This window comes from Pistacia vera, unplaced genomic scaffold, assembly GCF_008641045.1.
Source record: "Pistacia vera cultivar Batoury unplaced genomic scaffold, PisVer_v2 Contig614, whole genome shotgun sequence".
In the NCBI taxonomy this organism is placed as follows: domain Eukaryota; kingdom Viridiplantae; phylum Streptophyta; class Magnoliopsida; order Sapindales; family Anacardiaceae; genus Pistacia; species Pistacia vera.
This window is the reverse complement of record NW_022196462.1, coordinates 597,422-612,123: the sequence shown is the minus strand read 5'-3', so window position 1 is coordinate 612,123 and position 14,702 is coordinate 597,422.

The following is a 14,702-nucleotide window of genomic DNA, read 5'->3' as shown; positions in this document are numbered from 1 at the left end:
TACATAGCAAGCATTTTACATTATTAAGACAACAAGCTTCAATACACAATTACATTACAATCACACAACTTGCAAATGTAAATTACATAAACACAACTTGCAAAACAGAAAATATGGTTTGTATGATAGTGAGCAGTAGGAGTAAAACTGCTGCAACAGTTGTGGTTCCTCTCCAAAAATTGTTGAAATATACTCTTTTCAAAGTTGCTTTTGTTTTGTTCCATAGATTCTTACAGTGTCCCTTGAGTTCCTCACAAATGTCAAAGTAAGAGGAGTCGCTAAAACTGATAAATTTGCTAAGATTGTTAAACATATTTGCTACTTAAGCATTGTCGCCTATAGTATTGGAAATAATTCCATTTCCAACAAGCAAGTCCACATCCACATCTTTTTCAGTATCAATAAGATAATCTATTAGCCTAACGTAATTGCAAACCCGGGTATCCTTTGGATAATGACACTGCTCCAAAGCCATAAAATTTCTAAGTTGACTTTCAGTCTCGTCGAATATTTTTAAATGTGGTATTTGCATCTCATATACTTCAAAACATAGGATTTCTTGCTTTTGTTTTTCCAATCTTATATCAATTAAATTGCCTTCTCCTTGAAAACACTTAAGCTTCACTCCTGACTCATGCAACTTCACTTCCCAAGGTAAACCATGAACCCATCCATTGATCTGCTCAAATCTTTGGTAGCCTGCCAGTAGAGTAGTTCTTCTCCAATCTGTTAAATGTTTAACTGCCACCGAGGGGGTTAATGTACTCAATTCTAGACAGGCAAAAGAATTAAAAAAAAAACACGTGAAAGCACCATGAAGGTAGGCATTTTAGGGCCAGCGAGAGCTAACTTACATATTTCCTCGAGGACGAAGCATGGAAGTTGATTTTCGAGCGATAGAAAGTCCCTACATAAAGATACTGTAACATTTGTTCTTGATAGTAATAAATCACTTCCACCAAAATCGGATGGATACCTTCTTAAAAATAACTCTATGATAAAGATAGCATCATATAGAATCATCATTACATACTCAATGCTCCCAAGTTTAGATGTCTTCGCATAACAATAACGGATGTTTTTTCTCATTATCCTTGATGAATTTTAAAATTTTATCTCGATCTTCAGCTGTTATTCGATCAAGAAAACTTTTCATGTATGTTATTTTTGTCTTTTCCATGTTAGCCAATTCTTCTTTCCATGGAGAAGAGGACCTATTGGAACTAATTAAGGAGTGTAGGCTCCTTCATTTATGCTACGAAGATCATTGGGAACCCTATAAATACAACACTGACAAGGATCAAACTCAGGTTCCAAGTTTTTGTCGATGTCAATTTGCAACTCTTTGACCAAATCCTCAACTTTTAAGAAATCACACATCTCCAACTTCTTTGCGCTATTGACAAACCATATTGACAATAGTCAATAACAATAAATAGATAAATGCAACACTAGAAATAGTCAACCCTTGAAGAAAATCATGTTGCATGCATGAGGTAATTATTTCCATAAATAGCTTTCAGAATAATATGCAATCTCTCGTAAATCATAAATAAATATATTATATTAATATCACTTGGAAAGAGTTAAATTAAAAAATATGTGGGTTGAGATTCCCCTTACATAGAATGTTGGAATTGGGAAGAATTAACTATTATATTTGTAATGGTAATATAGAATAATTGTCATACTGTAGGTGTAAAAAATCTACCGTCATGAAAACAGGGTCTGATCCCGTGAGGTTGAGGCCATTGGCAATCCGCTAGACCTGTACACATGAAAGGGCAAGTGTGAAGCTTCTGGAAAACATCAAGGTGGTGTTTGCCGTAGGCACTCTGACGCTCAAGTTAGTAAGGTTGAAAGAGATTATTTGATAAGAATTGAGGAGATGAAGAATTACCAGGAGTCTTGTCGGAAGCTAGGACTACGGTGGAGGTGTAGGGTTCGTGGGAGCAAGAACTTTAGGAGTAAATAGATGGTTTTGAGTAGTGTAAACTGACTATGGGAGATTGTCTGCCTAATAAGAGGGCAAGCCTCTGTTTTTATAGTGAACCCAAGGGGCTGGAATCCTAGTAGGACATTGAGTCCTCGTTTTTGGGAGATAATCCCTATCAAGAAAGAAATATGATTTCTTGGCCTTATCAGATTAAGTTTAATAGTTTAAGTAAGATTTGAAATCTTAGTCGGGTACTAAGTCCTATTTTGGGAGATAATCCATATCAAGAAAAAAATATGATTTCTTGACCTTATCAGATTAAGTTTAATAGTTTAAGTAAGATTTGGAATCTTAATAGGACGCAAAGTCCTATTTTGGGAGATAGTCCCTATCATGAAAGAGGTATGATTTCTTGACCTTATCAGATTAAGTTTAATAGTTTGAGTAGGATTTGGAATCTTAGTAGAAGAGAAAATAAAATGAGATTTTGATTTCCTATTTATGAACTGCTGCAGGCTAATGGGCTGAAATCCACTTTAGCTTAACTTATAGGATAGTCCAACTAGTAGAGTGGGTAGTGCACAAGGTGATTTTAAGTGTAGGCCCAATCAGGATTGGGTTGAGGCCTTGGGCTGTGACATATTTATTTCATTATTGGGCCTCGTCAAGCCTAAGACGATTTTTGGCCTTAATAGTTAGCCTCATACTCTCTAAGTTAAAGAGTATTTAGCTTAGAGAGTAGATTTAATCGAATGAGTGCAGACTGAGCGGATTAGTGATAATAGCTCGTTAGGTCGGATGGACCATTGTGTGGATTGGGTCGATGACTTGTCAATTTGAGGTGCAAGTCCTTCAATCGGTCTGGGCCGATTGAATATGTAAATCTATAAATCGGTCTGGGCTGATTGAAGGTGCATACTTATGAATCAGTCTGGGTCGATCGAAGGTGTAAACTTATGAATCAATTTGGGCCGATCGTAGGTGTAAACTTATGAATCAGTTTGGGCCGATCGAAGGTGTAAACTTTATGAATCGGTCTGAGCCAATCAAAGGTGTAAACTCATGAATCGGTCTAGGCCAATCGAAGGTGTAAACTCATGAATCGGTCTGGGCCGATCGAAGGTGTAAACTCATGAATCGATCTAGGCCGATCGAAGGTGTAAACTCATGAATCGGTCTGGGCCGATTGAAGGTGTAAACTCATGAGTCGATCTAAGCTGATCGACGGTGTGAACTCATGAATCGGTTTGGGCCGGTCGAAGGTGTAAACTCATGAATCGGTCTGAGCTGATCGAAGGTGTGAACTGATGAATCGGTCTGGGCTAATCGAAGGTGTAAACTTTAAATTGGTCCAGACCGATTGAAGTTGTAAATCAATAAATCAGTCTTCCACGATTGAAGGTGTAAATTCATGAATCGGTCTGGGCCGATCAAAGGTGTAAACTTATGAATCGGTATGGGCTGATCGAAGGTGTAAACTTATGAATCGGTCTGAGCCGATCAAAGGTGTAAACTTTAAATCAATTTGGGTCGATTGAAGGTGTAAATCAATAAATCGGTCTTCCAGGATTGAAGGTGTAAATTCATGAATCGGTCTGGGCCGATTGAAGGTGTAAACTTATGAATCAGTCTGGGCTGATCGAAGGTGTAAACTTTAAATTGGTTTGGGCCGATTGAAGGTGTAAATCAATAAATTGGTCTGGGCTGATTGAAGGTGTAAATTCATAAATCGGTTTGGGCCGATTGAAGGTGTAAATCAATAAATCGGTCTGGGCCAATCGAAGGTGTAAACTTATGAATCAGTTTGGGCTGATCAAAGGTGTAAACTTTAAATTGGTCTAGGCCAATTGAAGGTGTAAATCAATAAATCGGTCTTCACGATTGAAGGTGTAAATTCATGAATCTGTCTGGGCCGATCAAAGGTGTAAACTTATGAATCGGTCTAGGCTGATTAAATGTGTAAATCAATAAATTGGTTATTGAAGGTGTGAATTCATAAATCGGTCTGGCCTGATTGAAGGTGTAAACTCATGAATCGGTCTGGCCGATCGAAGGTGTATGCCAAGTGGAGCTTGTATGGAGCTTGTATGGAGCTTGCGGTCGAGTCGGCATGACCGACTTGTAGTTGAAACCTTTGAGGGCTATGTGGCAATAACTTCTATCTCTAACCCCTCTACACACGCCTTTTCACTTCAATCATCAAACAACCAGGTGGTCCGCCACCGTCGTCAGAGCTTTGCAATGCATTACCCGCCATAAAACCAATCATTTATTCATTCAAGAAGATGCCGCAATACGCCAGCATCTCCAGGACCTCTACCCCATTAGAAGGTAACTCAAAACTCGACCAACCTTGATCCAATCCCAATTCAACTTCATTTGAAACCCAAAACTTGTCCACCTGTTCTCCTAAAATCACCCTAACAGCTTCTCCAATCACACATTTAAATCCTAAAAACACAATAGTAATCCTTTCAAAACACCTAAAGTCATCTACTAAACATGAAGAGAAACCCCCCAAATGAAACCTGCTTAAGTGACGCCACCCCACTCTCGCCTAATCTCTTTACCCCACCGTATTCCAAAACTCCAAACTCGAACCATCGCCCCTTCCCAACCAATACATATCAACTCAAACCACCTTCACATCACAATCTCCAACACACCTGTCACAAAAAACCTCACGCTCCCCGTTGTTTGCAAACTTTCCACTCCCCACTGCAGCTAAGCACCACTAAATAGCATGAGTAGTCCACTCAATGATATTTGGGTCTGCACATACAATATCAACATGCCTATTCGATTCCCCAAAAGTGAATCACGTGCCCACTCAACTTCAACTGGTTCAGCTTCGACATAGAAAGTAAAACCTTCCTCTCCACTCGGTCTAGCAAGCATAGGTGGCAGCACTTGAAGGGGAAAGGTATGTGTCATTATCTCGTTTTAACTACCACTATATTTGGTTAAATCTTTCTCTATTCGGCCTATTACTTGAATACATGCATCCCATTCTCACTCTTTATTCAGTCCATAACACATGCAAATCATGCATATTGACTCTCTATTTGGCTTTTTGCTTAAAACATGCATGCAATGCATGTCACTACTCCAACTTCAATCAAATGTTTTCAACTACAAAGTCGATCATGCCGACTGGGCCACATAGCCCTCAAAGGTTTTAACTACAAGTCGGTCACGACGGCTCGACTCCAAGCTCCACTTGGCATACACCTTCAATCGGCCCAGACCGATCTATTGATTTACACCTTTGATCGGCCAGACCGATTCATGAGTTTACACCTTCAATTGGCTCATACCGATTCATCAGTTTATACCTTCGATCGGCTTAGACCGATTCATGAGTTTATACCTTCAATCGGCCCAGACCGATTTATGAGTTTACACCTTCGATCGGCCCAGACCGATTCATGAGTTTACACCTTCGATCGCCTCAGACCGATTTATGAGTTTACACCTTCGATCGGCCCAGACCGATTCATGAGTTTACACCTTCGATCGCCTCAGACCGATTTGTGAGTTTACACCTTTGATGGGCTTAGACCGATTCATGAGATTACACATTCGATCGGCTCAAACCGATTCATGATTTTACACCTTCCATCGGCCCAGACCGATTTATGAGTTTGCACCTACGATCGGCCCATACTGATTCTTAAGTTTACACCTTTGATCGGCCCAGACCAATTCATAAGTATATACCTTCGATCGGCCCAAACCGATTTATAGATTTACACATTCAATCGGCCCAGACCGATTGAAAGACTTGCACCTTAAATCGACAAGTCATCGACCCAATCCACACAATGATCCATCCGACCTAACAAGCTGCTCTCACTAATCCGCTCAGTCTGCATTCATTCGATTAAATATACTCTTTAAGCTAAATACTCTTTAACTTAGAGAGTGGGGGGCTAACTGTTAGGGCCAAAAATCGTCTTGGGCTTGACGAGGCCCAATAACGAAATAAATATGTCATGGCCCAAGGCCTCAACCCAATCCCGATTGGTTCTACGCTTAAAATCACCTTGTGCACTACCCACTCTACTAGTTGGGCTATCCTATAAGTTAAGCTAAACTGGGTTTCAACCCATTGGCCTGCAACAGTCCATAAATAGAAAATCAAAATCTCATTTTATTTCCTCTTCTACTAAGATTCCAAATCTTACTCAAACTATTAAACTTGATCTGATAAGGTCAAGAAATCATATCTCTTTCATGATAGGAATTATCTCCCAAAATAGGACTTAGTGTCCTACTAAGATTCCAAATCTTACTTAAACTATTAAACTTAATCTGATAAGGCCAAGAAATCATATTTCTTTCTTGATAGGGATTATCTCCCAAAAAAGAGGACTCAATGTCGTAGTAGGATTCCAGCCCATTGGGTTCACTATAAAAACAGAGGCCTGCCCTCTTATTAAGGAGGCAATCTCCCATAGTTAATCTATATTACTCAAAACTATCTATTTGCTCTTAAAGTTCTTGCTCCCAAGAACCCGATGCCTCCGCCGTAGTCCTAGCTTCTGACAAGACTCCTGGTAATTCTTCATCTCTTTAATTCTTATAAAATAATCTCTTTCAACCTTGCTGACTTGAGCATCGGAGTGCCTACGGCAAATACCACCCCCGTGTTTTCCGAAAGCTTCACGTCTGCCCTTTCATGTGTGCAGGTCTAGCGGATTGTCAGTGGCCTCAACCTCACAGGATCAAACCCTATTTTTATGACGGTAGATTTTTTGCATCTATACATACCAAACGCTTGAAAATGGAACAAAGTGCATGTTATACTCCAAAGTAATACTATGCATTTAACATTATCTATTTATTAATACAAGGTACAATTAGCCAATGCATATCCATTGTATTATATATATTATAAACTAAAAAAGGTAGACTAAAAAAGTATTGTACTATTTTATACACTGAATTATCTGAATAATAATTACTCTAAAGTCTGAACCCCAGTACCAATAGATTGGTTGCCGAACTTTGATCACATTGGTGCTGGAGGTGTCGTTTCACTCACTGGAGGTTTTTTCCAGTGTCCGAATTTGGCAATCACATTAATCTTGAATTGATTAACGAAAATTAAATAAATAAAAGCATAGTAAAGGTTAAGAGCAGCATGAAGATGATAGTATCCTGACCTGAGTTGATTTCCTTCTCTCGAAAGTCACAGCTACCTCACAGCAGTGATGTGTTATGTAATTACATTACAGTGTATCTCTTTGATCTCTCTCTCATAGTATATTTTCTCTTCTGCTTCCTCGCCATAATTTATATGCACACTTCACAAATCTTTAATTTGAAAGAATCTGGTACAGTTAAAAATTAAAGTGGGTTAATTTAAATAAAAGAAAAATTACCCTAAAGTCTAAACCCAAACCCCCTGAGTTATCCAATAACTCCCTCTGGTTTTAGATAAGGCTCACCACCCCCTACGGCCCTACCGCGGTTAATCAGAGTTACCTGTAATCTGTCATCTGACATCCTACACAACTTAAATTTTATATTTACTCCTGATTTGCAGTAAAATAAAATAATAAATATAAAACCATTTTAAATTTATATAATAAATAATCAAATAAAATCACTTATGACGATCAAACCCTAAACTCCAATCAGTGGTGGCCAAACTTGCGGCCTAATTTATTTACCAATTCTAATTTATTCTTGACTTGTTTTTTCTTTTCTCTCTTTAATTATCAAAGTTCCCGAATTTCTTTACCAATTCTAATTTATTCTTGTCTTGCTTTTTCTTTTTCTCTTTAATTATCAAAGTTCTTATCAGTTTTCCCGAATTTCTTTACCAATTCTAATTTATTTTTGTCTTGCTTTTTCTTTTTCTATTTAATTATCGAAGTACTTATTAATTTTCCTGAATTTCTTTACCAATTCTAATTTATTCTTGTCTTGCTTTATCAATTTTCCTAATTTATTCTTAAATTATGATTTCATTTATTCTTTAGCATTGATAAACAAACGTGGGTAGAACTCAAGCCCAAAAACTAATTAAAATTGATAAATGGGATTGGGTTGAACTCAAGCCCAAAAATAGGCTTGGGTAGAACTCAAGCTCAAAAACTAGTTAAAGCCATGATAACTAGGATTGGGTAGAAGTTACTTTCAAAAGCTAGCTTAAAGGAGAAGAGAACCAATAACATATATGCCTACCAAGACGCCCTAGCTCAGATGTTTCACCGTAACAGTTACGTATATTTCTTTCATTGTTCTTGATGAAGCTTAAAATTTCATCACGTTTCTCAATTATTATTCTTCCAAGAAAACTTTTCATATATCTTCGTTTCTTCTTTTCCATACTAGCTAATTCTTTTTTACCATGGTAGAGAGGATCTATAGAAATTAATTGAGGAGTGTAGACTTTTTCATTTATTCTATGAATGTTTAACCCTGTAAATGCAACACTAATTAGGATCAGGATCAGGATCAAGATCAAGATCAAGATCATGATCAGACTCCAAGTGTTGGTCAATGTCACTTAACAACTCTTTGACCAGATCCTCATGTTTAAAGGAAGAATTTATCATTTGCAAGTTCATTGTCCTATAGACAAACGTACAGACAAGAGTCAATAGCAGCAAATAGATAAGAATAAAGATATGTTGACAAACACTTCTCACAATTTTCTTTCACAAACGCTGACGTGGCAACTCGCAATTGGTCAGTTCGCATTTGGTTAGGCCAAACTTATCGTTGGGTAGGCGGGACCCATTGCGAGTTGACAAATTATGAGCTGACACGTCGTGTTTGTGAGAGAAGTTAGTGAGAAGGGTTTGTGAGTGTAGTATTGCTGAATAGATAAATGCAACCCCCCTCACAAGGAAATCATTTTGTGCATGAGGTTATTTACGTAAAATTGATTCAAGTTGCTAATTTATATGAGAGATTATCTCATATATCACATATATTTATTGGTATATGATACTAGGCAATCTCTCATAGCCACAGTACTAGGATGCTAATAAGGGGGCATTTGGTTCAGGGAATGTTGGATTACTAGAATCTTATATTACCTTAAAGATTACTAGAAATCTTTAGGAAAATGTGTTTGGTTAGTTGGTGGGTATGTTTTATTAATATATTTTGTTAGGGGAAATAAATTGGTGGGTATGTTATTTAAATTATTAAATTGTCCCCTTTTTAAATATTAATATAATATTATTTTTATTATTAATTTTTGAATAATTTCTTTTAACCCCCAATGTTTCAGATTTAGCTAAAACACCCTGCTTATATAAAACTTTAATTTATGATGAAATCACCCCCACCCCTTGCCGCCGCCTACCGCCGCCGTCAGAAGTCTCCGAAAGTCACTGTGAGTAGCTCACCGTGACCACGAGGCTCCAATATGGTAGTTTCTGGCCATATTGATGGCTGAAAACGGCCATATCGAAGCCTCCCGGAGCCTCCCACCGAATCTTGGTCTTTTTAAGGGACTTCGGTGACGGTCCGTGGTGGCTGGGTGGCTGTAACTCCCGCTTGAGGTACGTTACTCATATTTGCTCATTTTGCACTTAAAGTTGTTTTTGTGTCCTTAGTTAAGTGTGTATGTGTTGAAATTGCTTGAATGCCCTGAAATTGGTGAAGTCTAGTTGAAATTTGTGAAGGCAGACTTCGCCGCAGCGACATAGGCCCTGGAATGTTTCGCCGAGGCGAAGAATTCCTCTTCACCACCGCGAAGATTTGGTTGAAATTTTTTATGAGTTTCTAGAGAATTCTTCCTTCGGGGCACAATGACCATTCTACCCCTAATTAGCAAGAAAAGTGGGGCGTGAAATGCAAGGAAATTGCTTTGAGAATAGTTTAAATGGGGGTGCATTTGCAAAGAATTAAAGGGCAAAGTTGGAATTCTAAGAAAGAGTAAGGGTAAAATGGGAAAGAGTGGAGAAAATATGAGATATTAACGGTTTAGTTTTAGAAACCCTTTCATTCTTTCTTTTCCACCGCCTCTTCCGTCCTTCAATTCTCACAAGCTTTCATTCAATTTTCCAAGGATTTTTGGAGGGCTTTTGGCTAGAAGTTGTTATAAGTTGATCCTAAACACTTAAAGGTAAGAATCCTTACTCTAGATGTGAATTTTTATTAGTGTAAGAGTAGGATCCTTATTAAGTTTGTGTTTAAGGTTTAAGAGAAAGTATCAAGCCATCAAGAGTAGAGAGCTTAAGTGGATTCTACTTGAGTATAAGGTAAGTAAATCCACCTAAATTGCGATTTGCATGATTGAATGATGTATAGAGATTTTTATATGATTAATGCTTGAATTTTTATGTTTGAAATGAGTTGATGGATTTATGAATGAGTTCAATGTTGATTTATGGAGAGATTTCCACCATGAGAAGGGTGGATTGTGTTGATAAAATTATGTTAGAAGAATTTGAGAGGACTATTGGAAGTGTGTTTTCTTTGTAGGATGTGTGATGATTTCAAGGAGTTGAACTCCAATTTTGGATGGTTAAGAAAGAAGTAGAATTATAGTTAGAGTAGAGTTTAGGTATGCACACATATTGTTTGACGAAATGCCTAAGAGAAGCATGAGTAGAAGTAGAGAACCTTACTTTATGCAACATAGCATATTTGCATTTCATGAGTGCATATAAGAAAGATTATAGGCATCAGCCATCCATATGCATATGTTTATATGTGTAATCATCAAAGAAAGAAATATGAGTAATGAGAAAGAAACACTCTAAGAATAAAGATAAAGAAAAGAACTAATTCTCTTAGAATAAAGAGAAAGAAAGAATTAGCACTAGAGAATAAAAGGAATAAAAAGTGCTAAAGAAGAGAAAAGAGAATAGGTTATGCGATGGGGAACCCGTGAGTGTAGAATTACCCGCATGTAAACCACCTTGAGAGAGTGGTCTCCGCCATGAGAGAGCGGAATGAGAATGAGAAAAAGAATTCGTATAGCCCGTGAGAATACATGCGGATGAGGGCTATACATGAGAGAGAGTACACTCACATGGCCAAGGGTTTCGAATCCATGCATCAACCAAGACCGATCGGCAAAGAATAAGAGAAAGAATAAGAATAAGGAAGAATAAGAATGAGAAAGAATGAGAAAACATGAGAAAAGAATAAGAAAAGAATAGAAAGAAAAGAAAAGAGAGAAAATGCATTGCTTTGCATTAGTGCATATGCATCTCATCCATGCATGTTATCATGATATCCCTAATGGGTGATGAGAATAGAAAGGAAGAAAGAATAGAAAGAAAGAAAAGAACAGTGAGAACTAGAAACAGAGAAAGAACAAAAGAGATTGAATAAGAGAAAGTGACAAGAGTAAGGAAAGAATTGAAGAGTGATACATGGGGATAGTGGAGTAGAGGATTCAGTTACTGAGCATCTTTGTGCTCACCCCGTTGTTTTCTATGTTTTTGCAGGACATAGGTGAGGACGTGGTCGGATGGACGTCGGCAAGCGGGGAGACTTGGCTACACTGTCCACTGTTTTGAGAGTCTTTTTACACAAATGATATTGTACTATGTAAAGAATATATATATTAAGTAAAGAAACTTTTGGGCCCAACTCTTTTGATAAGTATACTTGTATTTTTATTGTATGAATATGATAGTACAAAGAAGTCATTATAGTGGCAGTGGTGGTCTGCACTTTGTTTTAAATATAAGGACATTATTGTCCAAAAATTTAATTAAACAAGGGTAAAATTGAAATGGTATATTAATGTAAATTTATTTTAAAATAGGGGTATTATTGTCCAAAATTTTTATTAATAAAGGATAGAATTGTAACAAAATAAGATTACCTTGATAATCTTACAATACCTAAGAAAATTGAGATAATCAAATTACCTCCAATATTACTAACAGCAACAACTATTGGTAATATAAGATTACCGGAATCTTATATTACTTGACAACCAAACATGATAATCAAGTAATATAAGATGACATAACCCTAATAATCTTCTATTTCCTCCAACCAAACATCCCTTACTCATATATCACATATATTTATTGGTATATGATACTAGGCAATCTCTCATAGCCACAATACTAGGATGCTAATAAAGGGTTTCTTTTGTTAATTTTTTGTAATTCAAAATAATTCTAAAAAGAATAAGATACAATTCAAAATTCAAAATTGACCAAATAATTTTAATACCTAAATTGCTATTGATATAACATCTTAAAGCCACTGTTAGAGTTAAAAGTTATAGAAAATATAGAACAGATATTTTTTTTTTCATTTTCTGTATAAGCATATACATGATATTCACAATGGAATGAATATATTCCTAAGAATCTTCATTCTATTTTATGCATGCATGATCTATTAAATTTTTAAACCAAACGTCACTATAACCTTGGATTAACTTTTGGAGGAGGAAAATGATAAAAAGAAAGAACAGGAATATATAATTAACATAATAAAACAAGTGTATTTGAAGCTGAATATTTTGGCCGGAAATTAAGAAATAGTTGTGTGGTGGAAAGCATCAGAGCTCGTCCTCTCAAATATATATCACTAGGTACCTTAATCAGTAATCACAGAATAATGTGCTTCCTCTTCTGCTTATGATGTATATTTCTTAACAACTCAACGACCAATGATGAAAGAAGACAAGTAGCTAAGTCAACACTTCTATTCCAAACCACCACTGGATAACCAGATGATAAAAAAACAAAAAGGTTCAACATGAACAACATGAGATCTTGAGTTCAAATCCCTTCAAGCACTAATAAGGATGGCCGCTTTAGGGATTTACCCAACTGTTCACTTCAAGATTGTGGAGGCTTAGTTAAGATGCGAGCAAAACCGGCTCAGATACCACGGGTCACCAAAAAAAAAAAAAATTCTAACAAATTATTTGAAGATTTATTTATTCACATTTCTTATTTTAAAACTTTTTCCAAAGAATTTGTAATAGTATAAAAGTCTACTGCAATGATTGCCTACCAATATATCTATAATCGAGTAATATTACCGTTACAAAAAAAAAAAAAAAAAAATACATATTCAAGCACTGATAGACGTGACACCATCTCTTTTCTTAAAAGAAAAATTCATAATTAATCGATGATCATAATGATGTCACGCCTATCGGTGCATAAATTCGGTATAATTTTTGATAAGTGTATCATTTTTCATCTACATTTACACTCAATTAAAAATCCTAGTTGTAACAGTAAGCTGCTAATAAGTCAAAAATGGCGTACAACGAGTAGGACCAAACATTGAATGACCAAAGCAGACTTGGGCCAAGCTTGTCTTCAACCTTTGTCCAGGATGGCTAATGTATTTAAAAAGTGAAGTCATAATCATCTTTTCTTCATCATGTTTTGGCCTCAAATTCATGGATCCTTGCCAACTATCTTACAAGACTGAGGTAATTCTAGTAAAGAATATACTATGATAAGCAGCCAAAGATTATGGGTTTTCTCACGGAATGGATGATATAATATAGTGAACATGTTATAGTGAGTCAATGACATGCATATAGTAAGTATATAACTATTATTATTCAGAGTAGAAACAATTCAAATACGAAATTACATTAAGAGTAGACCGCGGCTCTAATACAGATCTATGAAAATCACACTTGTATCACAGAACATGTGGTTTGTATGATAGTGAGCAATAGGAGTACAACAGCTGCAAAAGTTCCTGTGCCTCTCCACAGATTGCTAAAATAAACTCTTCTTAAAGTTGCCTTGGTATTATTCCAAGGATTGTTATAGTGTCACCATGAAACAACCTTTCATGTAACATTTTATATTCCCCGGCCAGAGATTTCACTTTTCCAATGTATCTTGACATTTGTCTAGGAACTTGATATCAATCTATACCAAGTCAACAGATCCCGTCTTAACTATCACTTGTTCTCACACATAAACAACACATGGCCAAATCGGTTTATTAATACATGACATGATTAGCCTCGTGTTTATACACCATATAAACCATATACGTTTATGCAGAATCCAACCGTGATATCTCAGGTCTAAGGATTAATAATACACTAGTACGATCTTATGATGAGTCATTGACAACATTTTAAATGTCCATGTGATTCATCATAAATGGCCATATTCGATAAATAGTTTACTAACCGCTTATCCATGCTAATACCCTAGTGATATAACTTTTATAATCACCCACACTAATGCCATCACATAATATTTTATGGAGGCATTCAATATGCCTACTATGTAATATTATTGCCTAATTAATATTACCTACGTAGGGAATACTTTGATGATTTTAATCTTCTAAAGATTTGTATCATTCGAACATTTTACATGTAATACATATATATAAATAAAGCAATAAACCAGATGTGAAATAAGAACACTTTCTTCTATTAATAAGATAAAAAAAATATATACAAAATATATACATTAACATATATATACAAAACATAATGCCTTGGAACCGACGACATGATTGGTTCTTAGGGTATACACTATCAGGAGAAGCTTAATTTGATCCCCCACATTCTACAGAAGTCTTGGAAGCCAGAATTGATAAATTGGGTGCCATTGTCGGTGATAATTTCTTTTGGTAGGCCGTACCGACAAATCATATTCTTCCACATGATGCTTTTTACTTCGCAATCCTTGATTTGGGCGAAGGCTTCCGCTTCCATCCACTTAGTGAAGTAGTCGGTAAGCGCAAGCATGTACACCCGTTGGCCCGACGCGGTTGGTATTTTGCCTATGATATCCATTCCCCATTTCATGAAAGGCCGAGGCATGAGAAT